The sequence below is a fragment of the Ursus americanus genome, chromosome 9, assembly GCF_024610735.1.
Source record: "Ursus americanus isolate L20-20 chromosome 9, mUrsAme1.1.p, whole genome shotgun sequence".
Lineage (NCBI taxonomy): Eukaryota > Metazoa > Chordata > Mammalia > Carnivora > Ursidae > Ursus > Ursus americanus.
This window is the reverse complement of record NC_142135.1, coordinates 54,772,500-54,790,054: the sequence shown is the minus strand read 5'-3', so window position 1 is coordinate 54,790,054 and position 17,555 is coordinate 54,772,500. Positions and strand designations below refer to the sequence as shown.

The window sequence follows — 17,555 nt, the reverse complement described above, 5'->3', positions numbered from 1 at the left end:
TGGGTGTAAGTGGCTAGTACTTGTTTCCACACTTTCTCCCCCAGTGCTTAGCATTGCCACCTTTGTCCTATAGTAAACTTCTTCATCTTTGAATGCTTGCTACTAAGTTCTCTATCCTATCGTTCTAGTCTATTAGTGGCAAATTGCTCTGCTTTAATTATTATATGCTTTAATATAAGTCTAGATAACTAGTAAAACAAAACTTCACTTAAGATTTTCTAACAGATTGCCTTATTTGTAATTACCTAAATATTGCCTATATCCATGTTTATATTCTCCTTTTCTTATTCTTAGTATTGTTTAACTATTTTCTTTCTTTTTTCCTCGATGAGACTTGCCAGAAAACTTCCCACTGTTTGGTTTTGGCTTCTGGTTTTGACGGTTTTTCTTTTCTGTCTCCTTGGTTAAGCTGTTTTCAATTTTATTTAAAAAGTCTATTTTTTGTTAGTTTTTCCCTGTTTTTTCCTCTTTCGTTAATTTTTCCTTTAAAAATTCTCTGTTTCTCAAAGGAAATTTAAATAACATAAAATCAAATTATAAATGACATAAAACCAAGTTACAAATGTTAACATGATTTCCCCTTTCGTAATGTACACATATATCAAATCATTATGTTGTACACTTTAAAATCTTACAATTTTCTCGATTGTACTTCAGTAAATAATAATAGTCCTCACTTCAGCAGCACATTTGCCAAAATTGGAATGATACGGAGAAGATTAGCAGGGCCCCTGCACAAGGATGACAGCCAAATTTATGATGCATTCCATGTTTTTCTCCAATAACATAAATACACAAATAAATAATAACAATGATAATAAAATGAAATGAAAGCATTAAAAAGTAGACATGATTCTAAAACATTAATACAGAAAATACCTCATGTCAAGAGTAAACCTTTTTTTAATTCTTTTAGTAGGTAAGTGGGCTTTACTAATTGAATTATGTTAGCAAGTAGGTCTGCAATGAGCCTACGAGTAGATGGTCTTCTACTGTATAATTTGAAGATCAACAAAAATAATCCTTACAAAAATATCACCTCTGCTACCTAAACTGGGCATTGCATTCCATTCCTATGCAAATTAATATCCAACTATAAGGCTCTTGGTTCCTGGAGACCCATCATGGCTGCCCCTCTCAGCAATGGCCCTCAAACTTCAGCATTCCGTAACAATGACTGAGAAAGCTGATTCAAAAGGCAAATGGAGAGGGTTTAATATGGGGCCCAAGAATCTCACATTTAAACAACTATTTCAGTTGATTAAGATGGCAGTCATCCTAGAACCACTTTCTGAAAAATACTGCTATAGAAGATGAATAGTTACGCATTCATTTACCTGGAAATCATCCCAGCACTCTCTCCCTCTTAGCCCCCTTCTACCAGTGGATAATATAAGACAAATATATAAGACAAAGGACAGAGGCAGAAGATAATATAAGACAAATCTCAGAGGGAGAAGATACTAGAGTGATAACACCTAACTGGGAAGCGGTTTTGAAGGTGCCCGACCAAGAAAGGATACAAGTTATTTGAGTTTTGGGGGGCATTGGCCAATAGAATTTCCTGCAATGATGAAAAATGTTTTATATGTGCATGCTCTGATAAGTAGCCATTTGTCACATGGCTTTTGAGCCTGTGAAATGTGGCCAGTCCAGCTGGGTAACTGTTTCAAATTTTAAATTTTATTTAATTTTAATTAATTTCAATTTAAATGTATATAGTTATATGTGAGAGTGGCTATCCTAACAACAGCACGGGACTGGAGCTTTGTCTAAGGCTGGGATAGGGATTTAGTCAAAAGAAAGTTGATACTAAATTAAACTATTTCTAATTTACAATTTTGCCAAAGGTCAGCGTGATTATTTAGGATCACGGTATCTAATCTTGATATCATGCTACCAGGGAAAGTCGTAAAATTGGTAAAATGTATTTAACTAATAGTTCCTCTATCATTCTGCCAGTCAAATAAATTGCTTTCGATACCGAAACCATTGAAGTGTATTTTCAAGAAATCTTAGTGACAGTTTGGCAAATGATAGGCAGAAGAAAAAATATTAGTGGTAAATATCCTTAGTATATTCTTCAAAGTCTGTCAAGCTAAATTTTCAGTGGTCATTGAAATTTTATTTTGAGTTTAGAAAATTTAAAAAGATCTTTGAGTGAGGAAACTTTATTAGTAATGGTGTTAACGCTTGTAGAACACTGACCAGATGAAAAGGAGTATGTGAAGTGCTCTACACACACATTATTTGACTTAACCCTGATGGCACCAACACATTGTATTAATCGCATTTTGAGATGAACGAATCAAAAAATCAGAGAAGTTAAGTAACCAGCCCAAAGTGGCACAGCCGGTCACGTTAAAACAAGGTCAGAAACAAAATCTGTTTGCCTCCAGAACACGATGCTTAGCTGCCTCTTTTTATTTAATCTTGGAATAGGGGATTTGACCAAAAAACTTCCTCGGATGTTTAATATTTTTTAAAAATCAGTTCTACTGTATGATGACTAAAATAATAAATTTGAAATGCTAGTAAATTGTTCTAATGTTAATATTCTTTCTAAGGATGGTGACTTCTCTGATGAGCAGGTCCTCAACTCTAATGAGCACCTTGGTAAGCTGCGGTTTGTGATGGTGAGTCTGAGGTGAATTCTAGAGCTTGAGGGCTGGGGAAACTGCCCTTCAGGAAAGGGAAGAAACTGAAATTCCTGAGGCAGTTCTGAGGTAGGAAATGAGGAGATGGGATCGAGGAGGAAAGAGAAAGGAGAAGCATCCTTATGAGTTTTAAAGGGATAAAGCCAACCAACGTGGATTGAAAAGCCAGTGATATTCCCCTGTGGCTGGTGGCTCAGGGACATTTTAAAATCAGACAAAGTTCATGCCCAGTTTAGTTGCTTTGCTACCATATAAACCACACCTCCTCTCCACCTAGTCCCCTTTAAGCTTTCTTATTTTTTTTAAGATTTTATTTATTTGAGAGAGCTGGAGCATGAGCTGGGGAAGGAGCAGAGGGAGAGGGAGAAGCAGACTCCCTGCAAAGCAGGGAGCCCAACTTGGGACTTGATCCTGGGACCTGAGATGAAAGCAGACGCTTAACCGACTAAGCCACCCAAGTGCCCCTGCCTTTAAGCTTTATTACGTATCACTCAATTCACTAATGTTTGTGGGAGTCTTGCTTTGTTTTGTTTCGTTTTGATTTTGAGAAAACTTAGTTTCAGTTCTATGCTAGCTCAGGGATCTGGAAATCTAAAAAATGCAAACTTCTCCTCTTGACCCATCTTCCACTCCAATAATTCACATTACACAGTATCAGTATTTCCTCAAGGCATAGAATTTGGGGTTCAAGTCTATTTTATGCCACTCTTGGGGAGCATAAAGGTCTCAGCTGAGATCCAGATAATGTTTTAATTACATATACATTTATCGTTCTCAGTAGGATGAGATAGCCACCCAATTACTGGCCCTAAACCTGCTAATGGGTGGATGCAGCCCAACTGTCTCTTCTGACAAAGCATGAAATCCAAGTGTCAGAACAGACCCAAAGGTTATCTAGTTCAATCTCCTCTTTGATACTTGGATGCCTCTTGAAACTTCCCTACTGTGATCATGTTTGTTTGTTTTCTTTGAACTCCAGTTAAAAAGAACTCAAGAACTCCTGCAAGAGCATATTTCACCCAAGAAACTTAGCTTAGCTTCTCATAGTCATAGTTCTACTGTTTGGAGCTGTATTGAATGACTGAAATTTCTGGTCTAAGTGACTGCCAGTAATTTCTGACTCTTTCCTCCCTCTCACCCCAGTTAACACATCCCTAATTCCATCAACCATTTCTCTTAGGCTATTTTGTGAGGACTTTAGTCATCCCAAATACTCCTCCTGGAAGAGTTTTCAGCTTTTCCACGGTCCTTAAAATATGATATCCAAATTCAAACAAAATTGCGAGAATAATCTGACCAGCACAGTATGGATCTGGGTTCTGACCACCATCTCAATGGATCCACCAAGCTCAGAACACAATCCAAGCTTTAGTTTAATCATTCTTTGACAACCATATCTAATGGCTTAAGGGTAATGTCAATTTTTCTGTGTTGCCACTTAGCCCTCATTATGAATCTGACTTAATTTTTTTTACACTGTACAAAAGAATCTTTGCAGCATAAAGGAAAGAGCGTGAACTTCAAAGTTAGTGAGTTACCCATTTGCATTCAGTCTACATCGTATTAGCTATGTGACCTTAAAGAAGTTACTTAACCTCTCTGAGACTGGATGTTGTAATATTGGGTAGAATCCAAATACTTCCTATATATCATCTCATTTAATGCTCATAGCAAGTTTTTGTAGTAGACTAGAAAGATGTTATCATCCCCATTTTATAGATGAGCTTATAGGAGACCACACAAATAAGATTTCACATTCTTTCTTCAATAATTACAGATCTTCATTTTGGTTACCCATTCTAGAATGTTATCTAAAACATGAAAAGATTTCTAGTTTATTATATCTACTTCTTCTACATAGAAAAAAATGCGACTAATTCATTCATCACATGTTGGTTATTAATCATCTACTTATGCCTGACGCTGTCCTGGGTATCAAGGAAAGCAGCAAACAAAGGTCTGTGCTTTCATGGATATTTAGGTAGAATTGAAAGACAAGAAACAGACACACCATTAGAGACCTTTAACTCTAGGAAACAAACTGAGGGTTGCTGGAGGGGAGGCAGGTGGGGGGATGGGGTAACTGGGTGATGGGCATTAAGGAGGGCACTTGATGCAACTAGCACTGGGTGTTATCAGTTGTATAACTGATGAATCACTAAATTCTACCTCTGAAACCAATAATACACTACATTTTAGTTAATTAAATCTAAATTAAAAAATAAAGTTTGCTTTATATGAAATTTTAAAAAAGAAAGACAAAAAACAAATAATATGACAAGGGACAATACTTACTGAAAAAAATAAAATAGGGAAATGGAATATGCGGTGACATGAGGGATGGTGGTCATGACGCTTTAGTCAAGAATGGGTGGCTCATTTGTTAAGCATCTGACTTTGGGTAAGGGCGTGATCCCAGAGTCCTGGGATCGAGCCCCGCATCGGGCTCCTCCGCTGGGAGCCTGCTTCTTCCTCTCCTGCTCCCCCTGCTTATGTTCCCTCTCTTGCTGGCTGTCTCTCTCTCTCTGTCAAATAAATAAATAAAATCTTTAAAAAAAAAAAAAAAAGAATGGTTGGGAAGGAGCGCCTGGGTGGCTCAGTCAGTGAAGCGTCTGATCTTGGTTTTAGCTCAGGTCATGATCTCAGGGTCCTGGGATCGAGCTCCACATTGGACTCTGTGCTCAGTGGGGAGTCTGCTTGAGAATCTCTCTCTCCCTCTGCCTCTGCCCCCCTTCACACTCTCTCTCTCAAAAATAAATAAACAAATCTTAAAAAAGGAAAAAAAAAAGAATGGTTGGGAAAACTCTCTGATACATTGCCATGGGTGCAGAGCTGAGCGTACCTGGGGAAACTGCACCCCAGCCAATGGAGCCAGCAAGTTCAAAGATACTAATGGGAAGTATGTTTGGTTTGTTTAAAGAATGGCAAAAAAAGTCAGTAAGACTAGATTGGAGCAAATGACAAAAGTGTGGTCTTGGTAGTAAATAGATCAGGGAGTGGGGCCCACACCAGGCAGGGGCTTCTAAGCCATGAGAAGACATCTGGATTAACCATCAGAAAGACTTGACTGGAGGAGTGACACGATCTGATATATTCTTTAAAAGGATCCCTCTGGCTGCTGTGGGCTGTACGAGCAAGGGCAGAATAAGGTAGACCAGTGAACAGCTATTGCGGTAATCCAGACAAGACATCATGCTATTCAGACTATAGTGATAATGATAAGGGTGATTAAAAAGTGCTCCATGTTTTGACATTTTGAAAGCCATGCCTCCAGATACATTACTGGTATTTGTATGTAGGGTGTGGGAGAAAGAAAATTGTCAAGGATTTTGCCCTGAGTAACAGGAAGAATAGAATTGCTCATTACTAACACTGAGAATCTGTAGGAGAAATCACAGATTTTAGGAGTTAAAAATCAGGAATTTGTTTTGCATATGTTACGTTTTGGATATCTATTACACACCTACCTGGAGTAAGCCTCTGAAGGAGTCTAGAATCTAAGTCTGGACAAGTCCGGGCTATCGGGGGAAAAAAAAAGAACGTCCAGAGAATGGATGATACTTAAGGCCATGGGAGTGGATGTAGTCACGTAGTGAATGAGAGGAGACAGAGGAAAAAAGGATGAAGGACTAGATCTGCAATACTCCCACCAGCCAGGAAGATGAGGAAGATTCATGACCGAGGTGAGGTGGAGTGGCCAGTGCGGTAAAGCAAGATGAAGAAAGTGTCACCAGTGGTAAAGGTGCTTGCTTGTAGCACACACAATCTCCCACTACCGCTGACAGTAGCTCTTTGATCTCATCAGCTGGTATTCCCAAGATTCAAAGCCAGAATACTTGAACTTATTTAGACAAGTTGGATGCGCTCTTATCATTTGTCACCCACCTTGCAGTACTGTAACCAGGAACATTCTCTTGAAGGTTAGACCACAATGCATGCTTCACTGCTCAGGCTTCCCCAGCTAGAGCAATGGTGGCTGTATTTAGCTTTGACCCCTCTTTCATCTCAAATCCTTGTATTAGCTAAAACCAAGCTCTTATTCCTCATCACTGCCACCCATGGAGCAGAGCTAGACCTGTTATTCCCAGGAGACAAATAACAGAAATAAAGATTCTGGTTCATAAGTTTATAAATAACCAATTGTGGTGTTAAAGGCTAAATACATTTACACATGTGTGGTCACATTGCTTTTTGTTTGCCGACCTCATTTTATATAACCTGGGCCAACAAAACCAACAAGAGAGGAAACACACAGGTATAAGGTCAATTCAAGGGTTCAACGAAGTGCTCCAAATGATAGAATCAGCAGATAAAATGCTTCACAGGTTGCTAAGATACCTTAATCTGGGAAAAGAATCAGAATTAAGTTTTTGTTAAGAGGTTTATCATTCCCTATCCTGATCCTTTGATAGAGATAGTCTATAGGAATCTTAGCTTAGCAATTATATGGCTGGTGTAATTGGGAAAAAAGTTAGAAAAGGGGTTTGAACAGAAAGATAATAGTTTAAGAATTTGAGAAGTCACTTGGGGAGAGTTAGGTCATCTTGAAATTGCTTTAGGCAAGTTTAAGCTGTTTAGAAGATTTTCTCTTTGTGAAAGGAGAAAACTAAGCAATAATATTCTCCTCTGTGGTTTTGCACCTGATGGGCTAGTACTGGTTGAGTGAAACAGTTATAAAATCTCTTTAAGAATAAAATGATATTAATGAATCTTGTTTTCATCTGCCCTTTGTAAAAAATTCTGGTTTTGCATGTTGTTCATGCTGCTACCCACTTCAAGCTCTTTAATTTGCTTTTTACTTGGAAAAGGAAAAAGAGGCTATTTCAGTCCTCATTCATTCAAAGCAGTATCAACAGAAAAAATATGCAACCAAAATGCATGTTTTGAAGATTTTTTATAAATTTTCATAAACCTATTAAAAAATTGTAAAATGAAGAACCTTCCCACACCCTTTATTCAGATTTAATTACTTACAACTTCCCCCATTTGCTCGTTATTCTTTCTCTATTTCTCTCAATAGTGGATGGGAGACAGAGATTTCTCTCAATAGATGAATGAGAGAAAGAAACAGAAGAGACAGATAGGAGTGTATTTCTTTGTGAAAGTGAGTGGCAGACATGGTGGCGTTCCATCTCTAATGTTTCATTGTGTATTTCCTGAGAACGAAGACGTTCTCATGCATAATCACAGCACAAAATCAAGACATTTAACATTTATACGGTATTATGGTCTAATCTAATCCACAATCTATATTCAAAGTGTGTCAATTCTTCCAATAAAATACTATATATACAGATTATAAGTTCTTATAAATCCAGGATCCATTCCGGAATGTAACATTACCTTTAGATATGGTACCTTTTTAATCTCTTTTAATCTGGAATATTTCCTCAGTCTTTATTTGTCATATATGACCTTGACATTTTTGAAGAATACAGGCCCTGTTTTCTAATAACCATCGAGATGTATAATATATGAAATACAAATGGAGTTACACAGCTGTTTCCATTGAGAAGGATTGGAGATAATCATACCCAAATAATAAGGTGCACACATAGCACCCAGATCTTGGTTTCTAAATACCATTCCCCACTGAAAAGAACCACAATTCTTTGGAGAAACAGCTGATTATGATACTGGAGCTTATATTCTACTGGAGCAGGAAAAATAAATAAGAAACAGTTATATTACACAAGGTAATTACAGACTTGAGAGTTGTTATAATGAAATTAAGATGATATTATAATAATAGGTCAACTTTTGTTATAGTGGCTAGAGAAGGACTGCTTGAATAAGCACCATTTAAGTTGAGATCCAAAGAGGAGTAAAAAGGTTAGCCATGTGAAGAATGTAGGGAAGAAATTTCTAGGCATAAGAAACATAAAGTAAGAAGACCCTGATGTAGAAAGTGTTTGGTTTGGTCACTGAAGAGAGGAAGCCACTATGGCAGGAACATGGCACTGAGCACTACTAATGGAGTGGTGGGCACACTGAGGAGAATGTGCTTGTGACGTTAGATGCGGTTGGAAGGATAGGCAGGAGTTGTTAAACCAAGCGATTTGGATGCTATTCTTGGTTCAGTGGAAAAGTCTTGGCAAGATTTAATGTGGGTAGTGACATGACTTGCTTGATTCATGAGTTACAAGATCATTTTGGCTTCTTTGTTGGAAATAAACTAGAAAGGGTGTGAGAATGGAAGCAAAGAGACCAGATAGGAGACTACTGTGAAAACCCAAGCAAGACATAATGGTGGCCTGCACAAGGGTGCTGTCAACAGAGATTAAAATTATGGATGGATTTAGATTACATTTTCAAGGTGCAGAAATTAGGATTTATCTTAGATTAAATGTGTAAAGTGGCTGAGAGTAAGGAAAGGTCAAAGGGAGATGTCCAGGTTTCTATCTGGGGATCAAAGACAAGAAAATCAACAGCTCCATTCTGCACATAATTGTGAGATGGTTTAGACACCAGATGGAAATATGAAATCGATGGAGAAATTTACAAATTCTAAAGGTCCCATGGGATTTTCTTACCTTTTTTATGATATTAAGATATAATACCTAAATGAGAACATCTGCATCATTTCATCAAAAATGAAAAATTAAGGGAAATCTTAAGTCACCTTAAGATTTTCTGCAAATTGAAACAGCACTATGTGCTTAAGAAAGATGAAATATAGAGATTACCTGCAATGATTTAAGGGGGAAATTATGAGAATAATTACTTTTCTAAGATGGTCTGAAGAGCGACAATTGAATAAAGGAGAATATAAGTTAAACATTAGGAATTTTCTGAGCAAGAGTAATTCAAATCAGGATATCTTTTAAGGGCTTATGAAAGCTCCTTCGACTGAGACATTAAAAATGAGACTACATAAAGCCTAGTTTTAAAAAGGAGAAAAAATATATTACAAAGGAGATGGAATAAATGTTCTAATAATGTTTTTAAAAGTATTATTAGTATTTATGAAACCAAATCCAGTGAGTTAAATGTTTCACCTTTTTCCAGGGTAACAACGATAGATCTTTGTGTAATTTCTTACAATTGGTGGAGGTGAAGTTAAATGGGCCAGTGTAATTTTTTAAATGTCATTTCTGGAAGTTTTTATAATTCTGAGCAGAAAATATTAAGCTGCATATCTCATAAAATGGGAATGTGCTAAAGAGAGGTAGGAAAAAATTAGTAATGTTCTGGAAAAAAAAAAACAACAACTAGATTTGCCTTTATTTGAGTGAAGGCAAAAACAGATCTTGGAAGAGAATATGGTAACATTGAGCTTTAAAAAAAGGTAGTTGTTGTGAATCAATTAATTTGATCTTAATTGCAAAAAATTCTTTTAAAAAAATCTCTTAAATAGTGCATGTGAATATAATGTATTCTTTTTTTTTTAGGCTTATTTATTTATTTTAAAGAGAGAGATTGAGAGAGCATGAGTAGGGGGATGGGCAGAGGAAGAGAATCACAAGCTGATTCTCTGCTGAACTGGGTAGTCCGATGCAGTGCGCCATCTCGAGGCCCTGAGAGCATGACCTGAGCCAAAATCAAGAGTTGAAGGCTTAACCAACTGAGCCACCCAGGCACACCAGTATAATGTATTCTTAAAAAACTGATGCGTTATTTCCATTTTTAAGGTTAGATGCTGAGATTATATGCATTTATTATTCTCCTATTAATAATTCTACTTCTATTGAAAAGTTGTTTGGGATAAACTGTATTCTTGATACAGAGAATTGGTAATCTTTTCTTTTTTTTTTTTTTAAGATTTTTATTTATTTATTCGACAGAGATAGAGACAGCCAGCGAGAGAGGGAACACAAGCAGGGGGAGTGGGAGAGGAAGAAGCAGGCTCATAGCGGAGGAGCCTGATGTGGGGCTCGATCCCATAACGCCGGGATCACGCCCTGAGCCTAAGGCAGACGCTTAACCGCTGTGCCACCCAGGCACCCCGGTAATCTTTTCTTTATTGTACAAAGGCATTTAAAATATTTTTTCAGTGAAAATTGTTTTAATATACCATTTCTATGAAAGCAGTGATTTCAATTAGAAATAAGTGTGGCATTATTTATGTATTGATACCCCAATTTGTTTCCAAAAGGATTTGAAGCAGAGTGTAACATTATGAAGGTGGGAAGCAAAACATCTCTGCCATTATATACTATTCCACCTCAGTAAAAGGAGAGATGTAAGAGCCATTTAAATGCCATGAAGAAAAGCATGAGAAAAATCAATGCTGAAATGAGTAATTGAATGATGTTTGCAGGGGCTGAGTAGGTCATCATTAGGCATGACACGATTATAACAAAATTCCTAGGGTTATTCAACCTAATGCACATGGTATCCAGTAAGACTAGACATGCATTTACGACTTAGATTTACATAGTGCTTTAAAGAATCAGAATACAGTCATCAGGCTGATATAAAGTGGAGGAAAACAGAATAATCAAACCGTATGATAATACAGAGACAATGGGGGCGTTGGAATGCTGCAAATATAAGTAAGATCTTCTTGAGAATTTCAGGAAACTACTTTATGGCTAAAAGTGAGACCGCAGACCTTATAAAATAAAAGAAAAAGCAAAAAGAAACACAGCAAATAATGATGCTTGAGAGAGGTCTATGTCACATGCTTGCAACACAAAGTTCTACCTCGAGCGTAAGATACACGACCTTATCTAGTACATGCTGGCTGGTGCAGCACCCACGGGAGCCTTGTCTTAGCTCTCAAACCTTAGATCGGGTAACCAGAGCAGGGACCTCCACTTTGGGTGCTCTATCACGCTAGAAGCGTCCTCAGAATAGATTAGCATCTTTCCTCTCCTCTTTTTTTAAAATTTTAAATAAAAACTTTTTTTAAAAAGTCTTTTCTTCTTAATAATGTTAAACCCAGAAAATGAAAAGCAGAGCAATACCAAAGCATACTTCTCTAGTTCTATTTCAGTCATATTATATGTACCTGTCTATTTTCAAACCACGTCGTCTTAGGAAGGAGTTCTATGTTAGAAGAAGAAGAAGAAGAAGAAGAAGAAGAAGAAGAAGAAGAAGAAGGAGGAGGAGGAGGAGGAGGAGGAGGAGGAGGAGGAGGAGGAGGAGGAGGAGGAGGAGGAGGAGGAGGAGGAGGAGAAGAAGAAGAAGAAGAAGAAGAAGAAGAAGAAGAAGAAGAAGAAGAAGAAGAAGAAGAAGAAGAAGAAGAAGAAGGAGAAGAAGAAGTAGAAGGGGAAGGGGAAAGGGAAGAAGAATAAGAAGAAAGGAAAGGAGGGAAGGGAGGAAGGAAGGAAGGAAGAAAAAAAAAGTTGTAAAGGTTATATTGAATATTTCTAGTAATGCACAACCCATACCATCGTCATAAGGCAAACTGTTCCACCGATGAATGGCCATAAATACTGGGAAAAACTACCCTGAGTGGTGTCAAAATGTCCTTCTCTGCAACTCTTGCCTATTGTTCCTCTTGCTTCCTTAGAGCACTTCAAGTAATATGTTTAATCTCTTCTCGAGCAAAAATTCTTCATATATTTGAAGAGAGTTATTACATTCTCAGACTTTGCTCATTTGTTTGAGAAAGAGAGAGTATGAGCAGGGAGAGGGGCAGAGGAAGAGGGAGAAGCAGACTCCCCGCTGAGCTGGGAGCCCAACATTGGGCTCCACCCCAGAAGACTGAGATCATGACCTGAGCCGAAGTCAGATGCTGAACCCACTGAGCCACCCAGGCGCCCCAAAATAGTCTCACCTTTTTAAACCAATAGCATGTTGATTCTAGATCCCTCAACCACGCTGGCAGTCTTTTCTTGATACTCTCCAGTGCCTACTTCCTGCTGCAAACTGAATACATTGCACCAGATGTGTTTTCCCGTCATCTCCTTTAGGCACTCTTCTCTGACTGAAATCACATTAACAACAACAACAGCAAAAAGCAAGCAATTGGACCCCTTCAGTTTATCGTTGCTTTACTGAGTTTACTGCCAACAAGCAATCCCTAATTCCTTTTTCTGTGACCTTTGAACACATAAATTTCCTACAACTTTTCCATATACACTCCATTTTCAAACTCACCTTCAGGCCTTTACATTCGACCCAGAAAATAGTTGTGTTTTTGTTTCATTCTAATTTGGTCTTCCAAGTCTATTCTTGTGTGCGCTCCTTCTCTATATCACTATTTCTCTCTTAGTCTGGGCTCCTCCATAATTGGACAGGCCCACCTTCGCTGTTTGAGATTAGAGCTCTCAGCCTACCCCTAGAAACCGTCCCCCGAGGATGTGCGGATACCCGGTGTTCCAATGCAGTACTACCAGCCAGCCCGCATCCTCTTTCCTGCAGGAATATAAGGAACTGCATTGTCAGACCACTGCTAGTATTATTACATTTTCTAGATAAAGAGCAATTAGCTTGCCACGAGTTGGAAAATGGATGTGTTTACCCAAGACTATGTATTTCATTGTTCTAATTACTTGAAAATTAGTGCAAAGTATTTCAGAATCTGCATTTTCAGACTATGATCAGATTTACCTGGAGTATCTCTCAATCATCTTGTCCCTGATCTCTAGACCCAAAGTAATGTTAGAAGGATGTGAAATAAATTATTCTGGAGATGTACTTATACGAATAAAAATGGGAATATGTCCCATTTGTACTGTATATCTTTTAAACTGCTTTAAGGAGAATCGCAACTTGGTTATGGAGAGCAATAGAAAGGGTGAGTAAAATTGTTGCCATCCGACAAAAATGTTTCTCCAGATAAAGTAACCTTTAAAAACCTTTTCAAACTTTGGAAGAAAGGCTACCTAAGTCAGAAAAAATCAAGCTTTCTTTGGAATGGATTTGATTTATGAATGTTATTCTAATAATTCATTATGTTGCCTTCTGACCTACAGGGCCTTAAAATGGAAATCTGAAAGTCACAATTCTATTTCCTGTTCAAATATTATTTTGTACTGGGCCCTGGCCAAAAATTAATTACAGCTTAAATTATAGTTAATTTATTTCTACCTATCTCAAGGTATATTAGAGTAATCAGGGAGGGCCGAAAAGATTAAATAGAGCAGAAAAGTATTATAAAAATGATGTTTTATGTGTTCTTATCATTATACACTGAACCATCTTTATGCATTTTTATAAATTATATTTATATGTCTAAATTACCCACATTTTATAGAATTCAGAATATGATTTTTATATCCTAAAAATAATTCCTGATGAAAACACGGAGTAAATTCAACTTTAAGAACATTAAAAAAAAAAAAAAGTCTAAGCCATTTTATCATTTGTTATTTCAGCAGTTGTAAACTCACCAGAGAGGAATATGGAGTTGCAACCATCCACTGTATTTTCAAGATGCTCAGCAACCACGAAATGAATTTCACATCAAGACCATAATGAGAAAAAAGATTCCTGAATAATTTCCTATTTCTTGAATTGGATATGAATAAACAGAGAAGGCAGATCATTTCTAAAAACAACACTTCATCCAATGGACTGAATCTTTACAATCTTTGTATTAGGAGCCAACATTTGAAAAAAAAAAGTATGCAATCATTTGACATGTCCAGGCAATACTTATTTTGAATATAGTTCATTTCTTTCAGACAACAACAAACTCTGTTTAGTTTCGTTTTGTTTGTTTCACAAATTGAGTAATAATAGCAACCTTCCCAAATGAATAATAGCAACCTTCTCAAATTCGCCTATGAATTTGTTTCCAGAAAAAAAGGGCATTTTTGTTATCCCTTCAACATCTTCCAGCAGATCCTGTATAATTGTAGCTCTTAGCTCTGTGACCATCCACCAATATTTTTTCTCAGGACAACCCTCCCATCAGTTAAGTGAAAAACTTCACTTTTTTAGTTGTTGTTCATATTGTTAGTATTGGACTTAACACTTTGTGTATGGGTTAGTTGTCAATATACCTGTCTTTCCCGATGGACTGGAATCCAGTTGCCCACCTTCTTGATAAGGACATGTCATTTAATCTTTTTTTTTTTTAAGATTTTATTTATTTCTTTGACAGAGAGAGACAGCGAGAGAGGGAACACAAAGAAGTGGAGTGGGAGAGGGAGAAGCAGGCTTCCCGCCAAGTAAGGAACCCAATGCGGGGCTCGATCCCAGGACCCTGGGATCATGACCTGAGCCGAAGGCAGACGCTTAACGGCTGAGCCACCCAGGCGCCCCTCATTTAATCTTTTTAAGCCTCAAGTTCTCATGTATAATGTGGGGATAATGATGACATGTTCTCCATAGGGATAAAAAACCATCGAATCAAATAATGAATATAAAGTACTCACGATGGTGCCTGACATACCGTTAAGTGCTCAATACACATTTCTTGTTGTTACATGTAAAATATCTACTGTGCTTGACACAGAGTAGATACTCAGTAAATTCTAATTCAGGCCGTTCTTACCATTCTTTCCTTACTCTGTATCCCTTCAGTATTTATGGATTCAGGTAGTACTTAGTATACCACACTGGTTTGTCTTACTTTACATTGGAGTTCCCAAATACATTATGGTTCCCTTGTGTGTTCCTCTTTATACACAAAAAAAGTTATGTGGTAATATAAGTTTGATAAATGCAAGACAAATTTAAAGAGAGCCCTCAATTTCATTAATATGTTAATGGACATTATAAATCTCCAATAGCAGCTATGCAGCTTTCTTAATATCTACTTGACCAAATTTCACTTCCACCACCTTTCTTCAAAAACAGTCTCTCCAATGTTGCCCTATAATTTTTACCCACTTGCTTAGTTTTTAATGCCTTGAGACATTAGTTGCATATAGCGTCATCAAGGGAAATGATCGGATCTCTGATTGCCTTTCCATCTTTTTATAGCACACGAGTTGGTGACACGATGGGGATTTTATCTTTAAACATCACCCTGGCTTGTATATTTACACTGTTGACTGATGCAGCCACTCTTTCTCATCTGCTTCTTAGAACCAGCAGTGAGAGAGTGCCCTAAGTATAGGACCCCTGCTACTGTTCCCAACCTCTTTGAATATCTGTGTGGCTCTCTGGCACTGAGTTGTTAGAGAAGCAGAAATCCTTATCCATGAAGAAAATCGCTGCTACTCTCGTCCTCATTCTTTCCCATGCTCCAGACCGAAAGTGTTAGGCTCCCTGTCAAGTTCTCAACTGGAGGATCAGGTTTTGTGTAAGGAAATCTAACGTGACAGAAATCCTATGAGATTTCCTCCAGAAATTCCTAAGTGGGAGATCCATCAAGGGTGGAATTTTCTACAAGAGTCAGGCATTACAGGGTCTCACTAGGGATTTAAAGGGCCCCAAATGACAGAAAAACCTAAATCCCTTGAGGGCTCCTAAAGAATAGGTTTATGGAGAACTGGAGTGAAATGCCTAGGTCTACAAAAAACCTCCTGCGTCACATTTTGAAATATCTGCACGACCAGTCTTGCATATAGGAACAATAGAAACCTATTGACAAAAGAAGTATATGGGAGTACATTGGGGAAAGATCATTGTATCTCTTCCTCTCATTAGGGCATTTCATGATAAAATGCTCATCACACTTCTCTATGTATGACAAAGTACTGCAGGTGATATTGACGTATATATACAGATGCCTTATGTTCACGTAGAGCTACTATAGAAAGAATGCCTTGAGGAAGGGATTGTCGAATAACTCTCGGCCCAGCAACTTTGTTAATAAACATTTTTAAAAGGACAAAGCATAATAAGGGGGAAAAGACGTTTTCCTTTAACAACATCTCTATATTTTATTGGAGATATAAAAGCAAAAAGAAATTAGTCTGGCATTCAAACTAAAGAAAGCCTTCCGTCTTGAGATTAAAACTATGATAATTCTGGGTAATTCTGATAAAATTTGTTGCTGAAGAGCTTTCTGTCACTTCGTCACCTTCTCTCCCTTTGTATCCGGTAACTCTTTTAGGCCGTCGTGAGCTATAGGCCTGTATGCTCACCAGCAGCTCAGGGATGCAAAAAAGATAATTGTCCTTAATTTTGTAGTAACCACACGGTCATTGAAGATGAGGTGCAAGGGGAAGAGTGAGTTTTCGGAAGGAGCTTTTGCCTTGAGAGCTGCTTTTGCTCACAACGGCACCCTCGGGTGAATATTTTGGAGGGGGTAGCTCATGCTAACACCATGCCTTCACCATTTCATTAATTTTTCATCAGAGACAAACAGTGCTTTCTACCCTGTATCTTAAAGATTTTTTAAACTTTAGTATATGTAAGGGCTTCATCTGTTTTCCAGAGTAGGAGCCTCTCTGCTGACTAGTAAGGATAGCTTTCATGCAATGCTTCAGCTCGGATCTTAACACGTAGCAAGAAAGAAAAGTTGTGCTGTTTGTATGGATCACTCTATTAAAAAGAAAAAAAAAAAGGAACATTTGTCCTCCAGAATTTTCCTTTTCCAAATAGAGCCTGCAAGCCAGTGGCCACAATACTTGATTTCAAGCCCATTGATAGAGGGTAATCCGCTTGAAGAAGGTGTTCACTCAGCACAAAGGCCTCATGTTTTTGTGGCCGAGTGAAGAGCAACATGTTACACGAACCATGTCTGGAACATGCTAGGTGCCACTTTGTTTATTTCAGACCGAATATTAAGAAAGCAAATTAGCGGGGCGCCTGGGTGGCACAGCGGTTAAGCATCTGCCTTTGGCTCAGGGCATGATCCCAGCGTTCTGGGATCGAGCCCCACATCAGGCTCCTCCGCTATGAGCCTGCTTCTTCTTCTCCCACTCCCCCTGCTTGTGTTCCCTCCCTCGCTGGCTGTCTCTATCTCTGTCGAATAAATAAATAAAATCTTAAAAAAAAAAAAAAAGAAAGCAAATTAGCTTAGATTCAGCACTATTACCATAAATTATAGTTTCTGAGTAGATGAAATTAATTGGGGAGGCAAATGTGAACGCAAATACATTCCCTAAA

At 37.8% G+C, this 17,555-nt stretch overlaps 1 long non-coding RNA gene and 1 other non-coding gene across 2 annotated transcripts in view; both read left to right on the top strand.

Annotated features, from left to right (window-relative positions):
- The window catches only part of LOC123800447 (uncharacterized), a 32,698-nt gene extending 18,591 nt beyond the window's left edge, over positions 1 to 14,107 (top strand). The window contains exons 2-3 of the long non-coding RNA XR_006781920.2: positions 2,568 to 2,636; positions 13,925 to 14,107. This is a non-coding gene — a long non-coding RNA (uncharacterized LOC123800447). The remainder of the gene's footprint in view (positions 1 to 2,567; positions 2,637 to 13,924) is intronic.
- On the top strand, positions 670 to 776 carry LOC123800502 (U6 spliceosomal RNA). Its single transcript, XR_006781931.2, has one exon. It is a non-coding gene; the product is annotated as a U6 spliceosomal RNA (small nuclear RNA).
- Positions 14,108 to 17,555: the final 3,448 nt, after the last annotated feature.